This window comes from Mus musculus, chromosome 12 (assembly GCF_000001635.26).
Source record: "Mus musculus strain C57BL/6J chromosome 12, GRCm38.p6 C57BL/6J".
In the NCBI taxonomy this organism is placed as follows: Eukaryota; Metazoa; Chordata; class Mammalia; order Rodentia; family Muridae; genus Mus; species Mus musculus.
The window spans coordinates 72,834,657-72,845,333 of NC_000078.6; the positions used below are offsets into that span (position 1 = coordinate 72,834,657).

The following is a 10,677-nucleotide window of genomic DNA, read 5'->3' on the forward strand; positions in this document are numbered from 1 at the left end:
ACAAAGTAATTATCTACTGTTTCTCAGGAGGGCTTCCAATGGCTTCGGCAGAATGGGCGCTGTTGCTTGCCCCTGGTGAGCCAGTTTCTCCTCTTCTCCGGTCTTTGTCAATCCCTCTCCTCTGTCTGGCCTCTATATAACATTCCCTCATTCAGGAACCACAACTGCCTCACTTACTACGGAGACCCAGGAAGGAAAAAGGCAGTGAGTACTCGCCTAAGACCCACACCAGATTGGCACTGCCCATGTTAGAACTTCTGGGGCAGTCGAAAGGTGCTTTGGATGAGTGCCGATGGCTTGTTTCCCCAGTAGGGGGCAGCATAGCTCCCTGGTCACTCCAGATGCCAGATACTGGGGACTTATGGAAAGTTCCAAGATGGTGTAGAGAGGCAGAACCATCTCAGGAGCTGCCCAACTGTGGGAGGCCGAGGAAGCCTTGAGTGAAAGTGTATTACCAACACAAGCGTGGCCACATCAAGGACCCGATGTCTCAGAGCCTTAGGAATGGCAAAGCCTTCTCTTGGTCCAAGTAGGAGTGTGGGACTGAACCATTGACGTTTGGAAAAAGACCGGTGCATAGACAATGTAGAGCACAGCTTCCTCTTCCTGTGTTAGCCTGAACCTGCTCCTCTGCATGGACCTCCCATACTTCCTCCTGGTGCTGTACAAGTAAACATGCTGGCTTGCATGGCGGGTGCCCTCCCTCAGAGTGATCCCAGCCAGCTCTTCTGTATGTGTGAATGACAGCATTCATTCCTGAGTCACCTAGGTCAGATCGCCACACTGCAAGCCTCACACTCCCATAGCTGTGGGAGTTGGACACAATGTCCAATTGTCCGCAGGCTCACTGACACGGGGCGTGGCTATCTTCTGGCTACATTACGTTCTGCTTCGCTTCCTTCGGTGCTCTTTCTTGTCACCTCTGTTCATGTAGACTTTGATTGTCTTACACTCAACTCCTGGAGAAAGTACAGACAGGCTGTGGCAGTCAAAGGGTGCTTTGAATGAGGGCCAATGGCTTATTTTCCCAGTAGGGGGCAGCATAGCTCCCTGGCATCTTGAGACTCAACTGTCGCAGGGTGGGGCTTGAAGTCAGGGGATCTGAGTTTGAAAGCCATTTCCACACATAGACCTTTGTGAAGAGTCAGCACTTTGCTTCAGTTTCTGATTTGAAAATTACATACTAATAAGACAGAAAGACCATCCAATGTGAAGGTATTTCAAAGTACTTAGCAACCACTGAGCCATCAGATGGCTCAAGTAGAACGAGGTACTTTCTTCCAAGCCTGTTGATCTGAGTTCGATTCCCTGGGGGACTTGGGAAGACGACAGAGAAAAAAACGGAACTGACTCCTGCATTGAAAGATTAGACAGCTTTTAATATGACATTGCCATAGGATAGTCTTATTAGGTCCAAAATATATATTTCAAACCATGAAACAATCCAAATGTTTAGTTTTGACCCAAAAATATTTAAGAGAATTTCCTATGACAACAGAGCACTCCATGTTTCTCTCTTAGCACATACCTGAAGGAAAACAGACCCTGTCCTATGTTGCCCTGCTCCCAAGTCTTCCTGGTTGTAGTTGCCTTCCAGGAAGACTGACTGGAAAAGCAGGCACTGGCTGCTCTCTCCCCTATGGACTCTAGGTCTTACTGTTTGTGTGTAGGATGGATGTGACTATAGGTCATAAAACTAGAAGGCAGACCTCTACAAAGAAGGGCGGGAAAGGAGATGGAAGAAGAGGGCAATAAAATATGTGTGATATGGAAGAAGAATGGGGCACTGGTGGAGATGACCCATTGCTTTGTTTGCATGCTGACTTGAAAACAAACAAAAACCCCCAAACCCCAAACCCCACACAGCTATTCATACTGTCAAGTATTTTTAAAGCTGTCTTTAACTTGTGGTAGACCAGTACAGAGGATTTCACTTCAGCTTCCACTCTAGTTCTATCTAACCGTGCCAGTGAGGTGATCTGTGTAGATCCCACCTTGCTCAGGTGTGAGGGGGTCATCTGGGAGCTTCCACAGTACTCCCTACAATTTGGTCTTATTTATGGCTGGCTACTTCCTGGCTGGCTGCTTCCAAACTCCAGGTGGGCAGGATAACACCTTTTGCACAGGAAATTTCTCTGCCCTTATGTGGATCAGTAAACATAGAGAGCTCTAGGAACCTCTCCACGCTCACCCTCAGCCTTTCCTATGAAAATTCCCACTCCTCTTCCTCCGGCCATTCACCCTGCTTGAGTCCTTCTAGGTGTGTGTGTGTGTGTGTGTGTGTGTGTGTGTGTGTGTGTGTTACCAGGAATTGAACCTGGGGCCTCACGTTTTCTAGGCAAGTTCCATACCACTGAGCCACTGAGCCACTGAGCCACTGAGCCACTGAGTCACTGGCTCAGCCCCACTCTGAATGCACCCTATTCTTCTTTCAGATCTCATAGCTTTCCACCGAGGAATCTTCCTGAACCCCATGTGATAGCTTCTTGTCTCATAAACTCTCTAACTTTCCCTGTAGTACTTTAGGGCATGTCTTTGATCAGTGGTTTGTTCCTTTGGAAGATAGAATCCCATAAGGGTGGCAACTCTATGAAAACCAAACCAAACCAACCAAACAAAATGGAACAGCACGTGCTGATGTCCAGCAAAATCTGGACAATTTGCCGGCCAGACCCCACACTGGGGGAGTGACTATGGCTTAGTTCTACTTCCCAGATACTCTGTGTCATAGAGACAGGCAGAAAAAGCCACACCAGCAGGGTATTTCCTGTTGACCCAAGCCCTTTCTGACTAACACAGTGGCACAACAGCTCTGAGCTGTTTTGCATCCACCAATGCAATTGATAAGTGTGTCCCCCAGACAGATGAGACGTCAGCTACTGAGTCACGGTGTGCTGATGCAGCCTCCGATGACACCTACAGCATGGTGCACTTACAAAGGCCTGGGATGGCAACTTGAACTAAGAGGGAAGGCTCCTGTCTCCCAATATAAAGTATATAGAGTCATTGAGGAAGACATTAGCAGCTTTGTAAAAGGCACAGAGCTGTAGTGTCCAGCAGAGAGCAGAGAAGGGAGCAGATATCCCCCCACTGTCTCTAGGAAGGGACAGGATGGGCTGAGCCCAAGCTGCTCTGCCTTCACACATATCCATCATCACCCAGGGTGACAGTGTGCAGCAAGCCAAGCCAGCATGTGACAGCGCCATCACTTCTATGTGGAGCAGTTGGTGAGTTTCTAACTGAGCTCCTCACTCACTTGTGACATTGGACAGTTCCCTCACATAAACCTCAGGGTTTTTTGTTTTTGTTTGTTTGTTTGTTTGTTTGTTTCACCTGTAATATTGAGGTGAGGCTAATAGCTACTTCATGGGCTGCCATAATTGGATGCGTTAAAGTTTTACACGTATAGCACAAGGATATGACATGATAGACACGTAATAGGCTCTCAGTAAACATTTGCTGTTGGGGCTGACCGGCTGATCAGGAATCACAATATATTTTCTCAGAAAGTGAGCTTGTTGTTTAGACTGGAGTAACAAACAGTAGCAAAGCCTTTTGACAGGGCCGCTTGTTTCTGTCTTCAAACAGGTGTGTCCAGTCTTCTGACAATGTAACACGATGTTGCAGTGCTCGATACCCTGCCATCCAGATTTAAAACAGACAAACCAACCACCCAAAACAACATCTCTCTGTAAGCTTAGGATTTTGAGTTGGGGATTTTCCAGTTTTCCTGGGGTATACTGGGCTGCACATCACATTGTGGCTCTGTCAAGCTGTTCTCTCCAAACACATGACAAACACCATTAATGTCAGATGTCCTACCTCGGGAGGAATTACTAACAGTTTTCAGCTGTCCAGAGAGGTATAGAATATGTTATGATTATTTATAAGTGGGTTTCACCATAATAAATAATTCAATTCACTCTCTATGTTTAGTGACGTATAAACCAAGTGAAAAACCCTTCTCCCCTTAAGAACTGCTAGGGGGTGGGGAGTCACCAGCTTAGAGAAGCGGGGTAAAGTGTCATGACCTGCATGACATTGGGATTGATCTGACTGGGGTGAGAGGGATGGAGGAAGGACAGACGCACATACAGAAGAGCTGAGATGACCTGTGTGCTCAGATGGAGACCCACCAATAGCCTGGAAGCTCCACACACTTGTTACATGCAGTCCTATGAGAAGAAGCATCAACTAATCTCAGCAGGGAGTCCCTACAGGGAGCAGCCGTCTCAGGCTGTGCTCATCCAGAAGGAAGCTGTAGTTGACACTCTCTGCACACAATGTTACCGTCTGTGGTCCATCAGAGGAAAGCCTTGCCGCTCTTCTGAGCCATTCCAATGGTGAATGTGATGCCAACACAAGTTTACATATCAGAAGAACTTACGGATGGCTCAGCAGTAAAGGTATTTGCTACACAAGCCTATGACCCAAGTTTATGGAATGTACATAAAAGACAAAGGAGAAAACTGAGTACACACACACACACACACACACACACACACACATACACACATACACACACACACACTGTTTTAAATTGTGGGATGAAATTAAACTGATAATTTTGATAGAAGTTTCTTATTGGTATGTATTAGGCACTATTAGGAAGTGTGGCCTTGTTGGAGGAAGTGTGTCACTGTGGGAGCTGGGCTTTGAGATCTCCTATGCTCAAGCGATACCCAAGGTGGCAGACAGTCGCTTGTCACTTCCTGTGGATCAAGATTGTAGAACTCTCAGTTCCTTCTCCAGCACCATGTCTGCCTGCATGCTGCCATGGTTCTTGCCATGATAATAATGAACTAAACCTCTGAAAGTGTAAGCCAGCCCCAATTAAATGTTTTTCTTGATAAGAGTTGCTGTGGTCAAGGTGTCTCTTCACAGCAATAAAACCCAAACTCAAACTCAGTGCAAACAAGGAGACTGAAACATCCTACATAGGAAAGCCTGTCACGGTGGCTCCAGCTGAATGCTACCAAACCTTTAAGTTAGGATACCAACACTCTTCAGAATGTTCCACAAAATAGAAACACAATGCTAAACTTACTCTACAAAGCCAGCATTACTCTGATACCAAATCCACGTAAGACATAACATAAAAAAGAAAACTATAGATAAATTTCCCCGATGAATGTAGACAGAAACGCTCTCAAGGGCCAAGCATTCAAACACATGAGTCTATGGGGGGTCAGACCTATTCAAACCAACACACTATGAGTCTTTTTAAGTTGCTAATGCCTTTTGGTTTAACTTTGGTAGGTCAGAGGTATCTGGAAATGTATATGTTTCTTCCAGATTCTCCAGCTTTCAAAATATTCCCTAACTACCCTCTGGATTTTACTAGAATCTGCTAAACAGCTTTAATTTTAAAATTTGGGTCTTCTCTTTTGGTTAAATGTTTGTAAATTTTACTTTTTGTTTGTTTGTTTTTCTTCAAAGAGCCAATTTTTTCCCCTTGATTGGCTCTCATTGGTTTTTGTTTTATCTCCATTTTATTAATTTTCACCCTGGCCTTCATTATTTCTTTCCATCTACTGCTCTGGGGTTTGGCTTGTTCCATCGTGTTCTTGCCAAAACCTGGTTTGGACAGACTTAAGGAGTTTTTGCCAACTTGGAAGGAGTAACACATTATCACAAATTTTCCTTTTCATTCTGTTATTTTGAGATAATATATTCTTCTCATTGTTAGACTTCTCCTCTACAGCCTGTTGCTTCAAGCAACAGTCCCCATCATAAGACATCCACCCTCTAAAAGCATCACCGCTCACCTTTAAGTTTATAATTCCCTCAGAATTTTCATTTAGATGTAGATTTGGGGATGTTTTCCTATTTGGTGAACAGTTGAAAGTGAAAGCTCAGGGGTTGGAGAGATGACTCAGCAGGTAAAATCATCAACTAGAGCATGAGAATGGAGTCAGGGTCCCCAGCAACTGTGTAAGGAGCTAGGTCTATAGCCTAGAACTAGGGCCAAAGACAAGGGGATCCTGGGTGTTCACTGGCCATGCATGCAATGCTCACAGAGGCCAGAAGAGGGCATTGGGTCCCCTGGAACTGGAGTTACACCCTTGTTAGCCACCCAGCGTGGGTGCTGGGAACCAAACCCATGTCTTAAGTGTGGAGCCACCTCTGTGTCCCTCTTCTAACTTCAGCCTTTTAGATATATACAGTTCCAGTTAGGTGTGGTGGGGCAGAGGCAGCAAAGCTCTGAGTTCAAGACCAACCTGGTCTACACAGTGAGAGCCAGGACAGTTAGAGCTACATAGTGAGACCCAGTTTTTAAAATAAGTAAAATAAAATGAAGAAAAAGAAAGCCACAGTTGGGGCTGGAGAGATGACTCAGTGGATAAGAGCACTGACTGCTCTTCTGAAGGTCCTGAGTTCAAATCCCAGCAACCACATGGTGGCTCACAACCATCTGTAATGAGATCCGATGCACTCTTCTGGTGTGTCTGAAGATAGCTACAGTGTACTCATATATAATAAATAAATCTTAAAAAGAAAGAAAGCCACAGTTGCTATTAAAAAGTGCACTCTCCGCAGCACCCTACCCATGTAAAAGGGGTGTATTAAAAAGTATGAGTTACAAAATGAAGAATTATGAAAAAGCGATAACCCTTATATTTGGTAAGTTACTAATCAAAAGAAAATTTTAACAGAGGCACTGTATGGGTGTATAAAGGTACCCCAAGAAGCCATGGGTACCCAGTGCCAGGTGAGCTACTTCCCTGAGTTGATGGTCAGGGAGTCCTCTGACACCTCAAAAACAATGTAGGCCATCGCCATCACAGCTGCAGCAGACAGGAACTAGATGAGACAGCCTTGTTGCTGAAGACAGCACATGCTCTGGCTATGACACAGGCAAATCAAGTAGGAACTCAGATGGAAGCTGCCTTCCCGCTCTCTCCCTTTCAAAGTACTACCCATGGCTGCTGGAGAAGAAAGCTATCCCACTAGGCAAGGTGTGCTCCTCCTGGCAGCAGCAGGAGAAGGAGGAGGAGGGAGGAGAAGGAGGGAGGGGGAGGGAAGAGGGAGGAGTTATGATGGTATGTAACTGCTTTCTGATTGGATCTGAGGCTCTCTAGAGTAAGGAATTCCCTTGTGGTACTGTAAATCTGATTAAGAGCCATAAGCTCTAGTGGGGAAATCACTGCTGTTGCTTTGCTAAATGGGCTTGCTGTGCCTGTCAAAATGATTTCTGAATATCACAGATTAGTGCTGGTATCAGTTTTGGTCAGAAAAACAAAAGCAAAACCCAAACAGGTCAAAGTGCTGAGAACAGGTTCCTGTTGAATGCTTAGCCTTAAGATGATTGCTAATGTCACCCCTCCCAAGGCTTGGGAACATCATAGGGGAGGGGTGGAAAGGATATGAGACCTGGAAGAAGAGGTGAGGAGCTGTGAATTCCACACTCTTCAACTCACAGCAGTGGTGACTGTCTGTACGGTCTTGGGCAGATCAACATCCTGTCATGGAGGGAGGAGGCTTGGGAAGCCCCTCTGCCTCGTCCTGTGCTCCGCCCACCTCCCTGAGGATCGTTGGCAGTTACTGGTTGAAAGGAGAGAGATAAACATTTTCTTTAGTTATAGTCACTGGTAAGGTGCTGTATTGGTTCATTTTCTGTTGCTGTGATAAAACACCACAACCAAGGCAACTTGTGGAAGGAAGGGTTTATTTGGGCTTATGGTTCCAGAGAGCTAAAAGAGTCCGCCACCACGTCAACAGAAAACACGGGGGCAGGCAGGATGGTGGCTGAAGCAGTAAGCTGAGAGCTCACATTTCAAATTGCAAGCAGAAGGTAGAGAGAGTGAACTGAGAATGGTGTGAGTCGTCAAAGTCCACCCTTGTGATGGACTTCCTCCAACAAGGCCACACCTCCCCCGAAACATCAGCAAGTGGGGACCAAGCATTCAAATGCTGCAGACTATGGGGTACGTTTCTCATTGGAACAGCCATAGCTGCCCAGGCCCTCATGCCATGTCTGAAAGTGAAATTCTTTGGGTCACCAAAGGGGAGGGGAACGTGGGAACAGAAGGGGGACTGGCTAGGAAGAGGGAAAGGATCAGTGGAAAGGGACAAGAGAGGGTGACAGAGGCTGGATATGAGCGAAATACATTAAATACCCTTAGGAAAATGTCATAATGAAACTGTTATTATATACACGTATATACCTAATACATACTAATAAGAAACTTCTATCAAGATTATCAGTTTAATTTATCCCACAACTTTAAAAAGTGTGTGTGTGTGTGTGTGTGTGCATTTACTGCTGAGCCACCCATCCTGTAAGTTCTTCCATCAGTTCTGACATGTAGAATTGTGTTGCTATCACATTCTTAACATTTTCCATTTTTATTATAATTTTAAACTTTCTATGTTTAAGTGTTTCTCTTCTCTTGCTTTTATTGATATTCAATTAATAAAATTGGATTAATAAGTAAATACACTTAAATTGGTTTAGATTATTACATTTCTCCACTTTTTATAGCATCTATGTAATTATTTTACTTCTCTCACACATCCCAATCCATATCTGATTCTTTAGATCTTCCAACACTTAAAATAGCAGAATTCAGATTATATAGTATAATTATTATCGTTTAAAGGTTTATTTTTAGTTTTATTTGTTTACAGGTTTCTCTGCCTGTGTGCATACAGTACCAGAGGAGGCCAGAAGAGGGCACTAGGTTCCCTGAAGCCGGTGGTTGTGAGCTACCCAGTGTGGGTGTTGGGACCCAATCCCCAGCCTTCTGCGGATCAGCAGGTACTCTTAACTGCTGACCTACCTCTCCCGTGCTGTAATTTATTATTTTAAAAACACTAAAGCTATAAATTTAATTACACACACAAAAAAAAATGGAGGGGAGTTGTCTTTTTAAACCATCTGAAGTGACTGCCAGAATAGGTTCCACAGATCAGTAGCAACGAAATTACCTGAGGGGGAAAATGTACTTAAGAATTTATTTGAAAAGTAGACTCTCAGGTCCATCTAAAGCCTCCTATGGAAGAATTTCTAGTTTTATCAAGTTCCCCAGATGGTGTGTCAGCACATCTGCTTATGAGACACTGCCATGCAATACTGGGAACTCTAAGTGTGACTACTTGGGCTGTCGGTCAAACTCAAACACAGAGGCAGGTCTTCAGAGGCCAGCACAGGGGCTGCTGGGTGAGGTCTCAGCTCAGATCTCACCGGCTTTCAGGCTTTCAGATGAGACACTAAAACATTCCTTTAATTACTCTCAAAAAAAAAAAAAAAAAATCCCATGCATTATAAATTCCTACATCAAGACCTGGCGGATCCCAGGAGAATTCTGAACACAATATTCTGCCAAGCCACACCCTATTCTCTGTGCTTTCTAGAGGGAGTGGGGGTTGGATCTAGGGGTCTCACATATGCTAAGCAGTGCCCCATCGCTGAGCTACACTCCTGTCCTGCCTGTCACAATTCTCATGTGTCTCAGCAAGGTGATTTTATGGTCATAAAAGAGCTGGCGTTAGGCAGCAGCAGGGCAAGCCCTGCTAGGGGCAGGCCTTTCAGAGGGCTGTGCCTGGGATCCTCCAGGAAGCTGAGGGTTCCAGGCAGTCCCCAGAGGGGGATCCCCGGCTTCCCGTTCCTCACCTCCACACCCTGAAAAGGCGCCACAAGGGAAGGAAGTGGAAGCCGGAACTGAGGCTCCTTTGTCTGAGACTAGAATGTTTACTTGGCAGGGTCAGCTTGTCGTACTTCCTGTGTCACGTGAGCACGTGCTAGCAGCCACCCAGTGAGAAACGCCCTGGCCAGCCACAGCCTTGTGCCCCCATCAGGACAGAAGCAGTCACGTGACAATGTCATACGCTTGTTGCTAACCCAAGGAAGTGCTGGTGGTGGTTACTGGTTATAAACAGGCCCTGTCTGTGGCTGTGGAGTAGTGTTTCTGTGTTACAATCCTGCACCTGACTGACTCCTTTGTGAAAGTTTGGCCAAATTTTCTCTATTTTTTTTTTTTTTTTCTTTCGGGACTTGAGATTGTTTTTCCCTTGGGCAGGAGGATTATTTCTAAGAGGGTCAACATTCTAAGCCACAGTTACAGTCGAGATCTCCTTACTTGAGGCCCCACACCTAGAGTTCTGGTTTTTTTTAGACTATTCCCGTGCTATGCATTAAATAATAGAACGCTGATCCGGCATGCCCTCCAGGCAAGAGTGTGGAACTCCTTCCAGCTTTTCTGGAAGCACTCCAACTTTAATTTCTGTCTTGCCTTGACCACTCTTAGGAATCAAGAGAAAACACTCCTGAAAAATATTGGGGAGACTTAATAGCGACTGACTTCTGATGACCATACAACCCCAAAGGCAGACACACCCTCTGCCGTATGCTACTGATGTTGGAACTTGGCTCAGCCTCTCCCTGACTCAGTTTCCACACCTGTGGCATCAGGGTAACACTGGGAACTGCCTCTCAAGGTTGATATGAGGGTTAAGTGAGACACGGAAGCCTTAGGCTCACGGTAAGCACTCAGCTGTTATAAATCATGTTTACAAACACATTTAGATTGAATGTAAGGGGTGGGGAGATGGTGTGCTGGGTCGAGCACTTGTCTTGCAATTGTGCAGTCACGAGTTCAGATCTCTAGAACCCACATAAAAGTCAGAGGCGGAAGCATGCGTCTGTGATCTCGTTGCCCCCTCGGAGAAAGGGGA

At 45.4% G+C, this 10,677-nt stretch overlaps 1 long non-coding RNA gene across 1 annotated transcript; it reads right to left on the reverse strand.

Moving 5' to 3' along the window:
* Positions 1-1,278: 1,278 nt before the first annotated feature.
* Positions 1,279-9,772, reverse strand: Gm40441. The gene is made up of 3 exons (XR_872820.2): positions 9,617-9,772; positions 7,422-7,545; positions 1,279-1,353 (listed from the first exon to the last, which is right to left on the reverse strand). It is a non-coding gene; the product is annotated as a predicted gene, 40441 (long non-coding RNA).
* Positions 9,773-10,677: the final 905 nt, after the last annotated feature.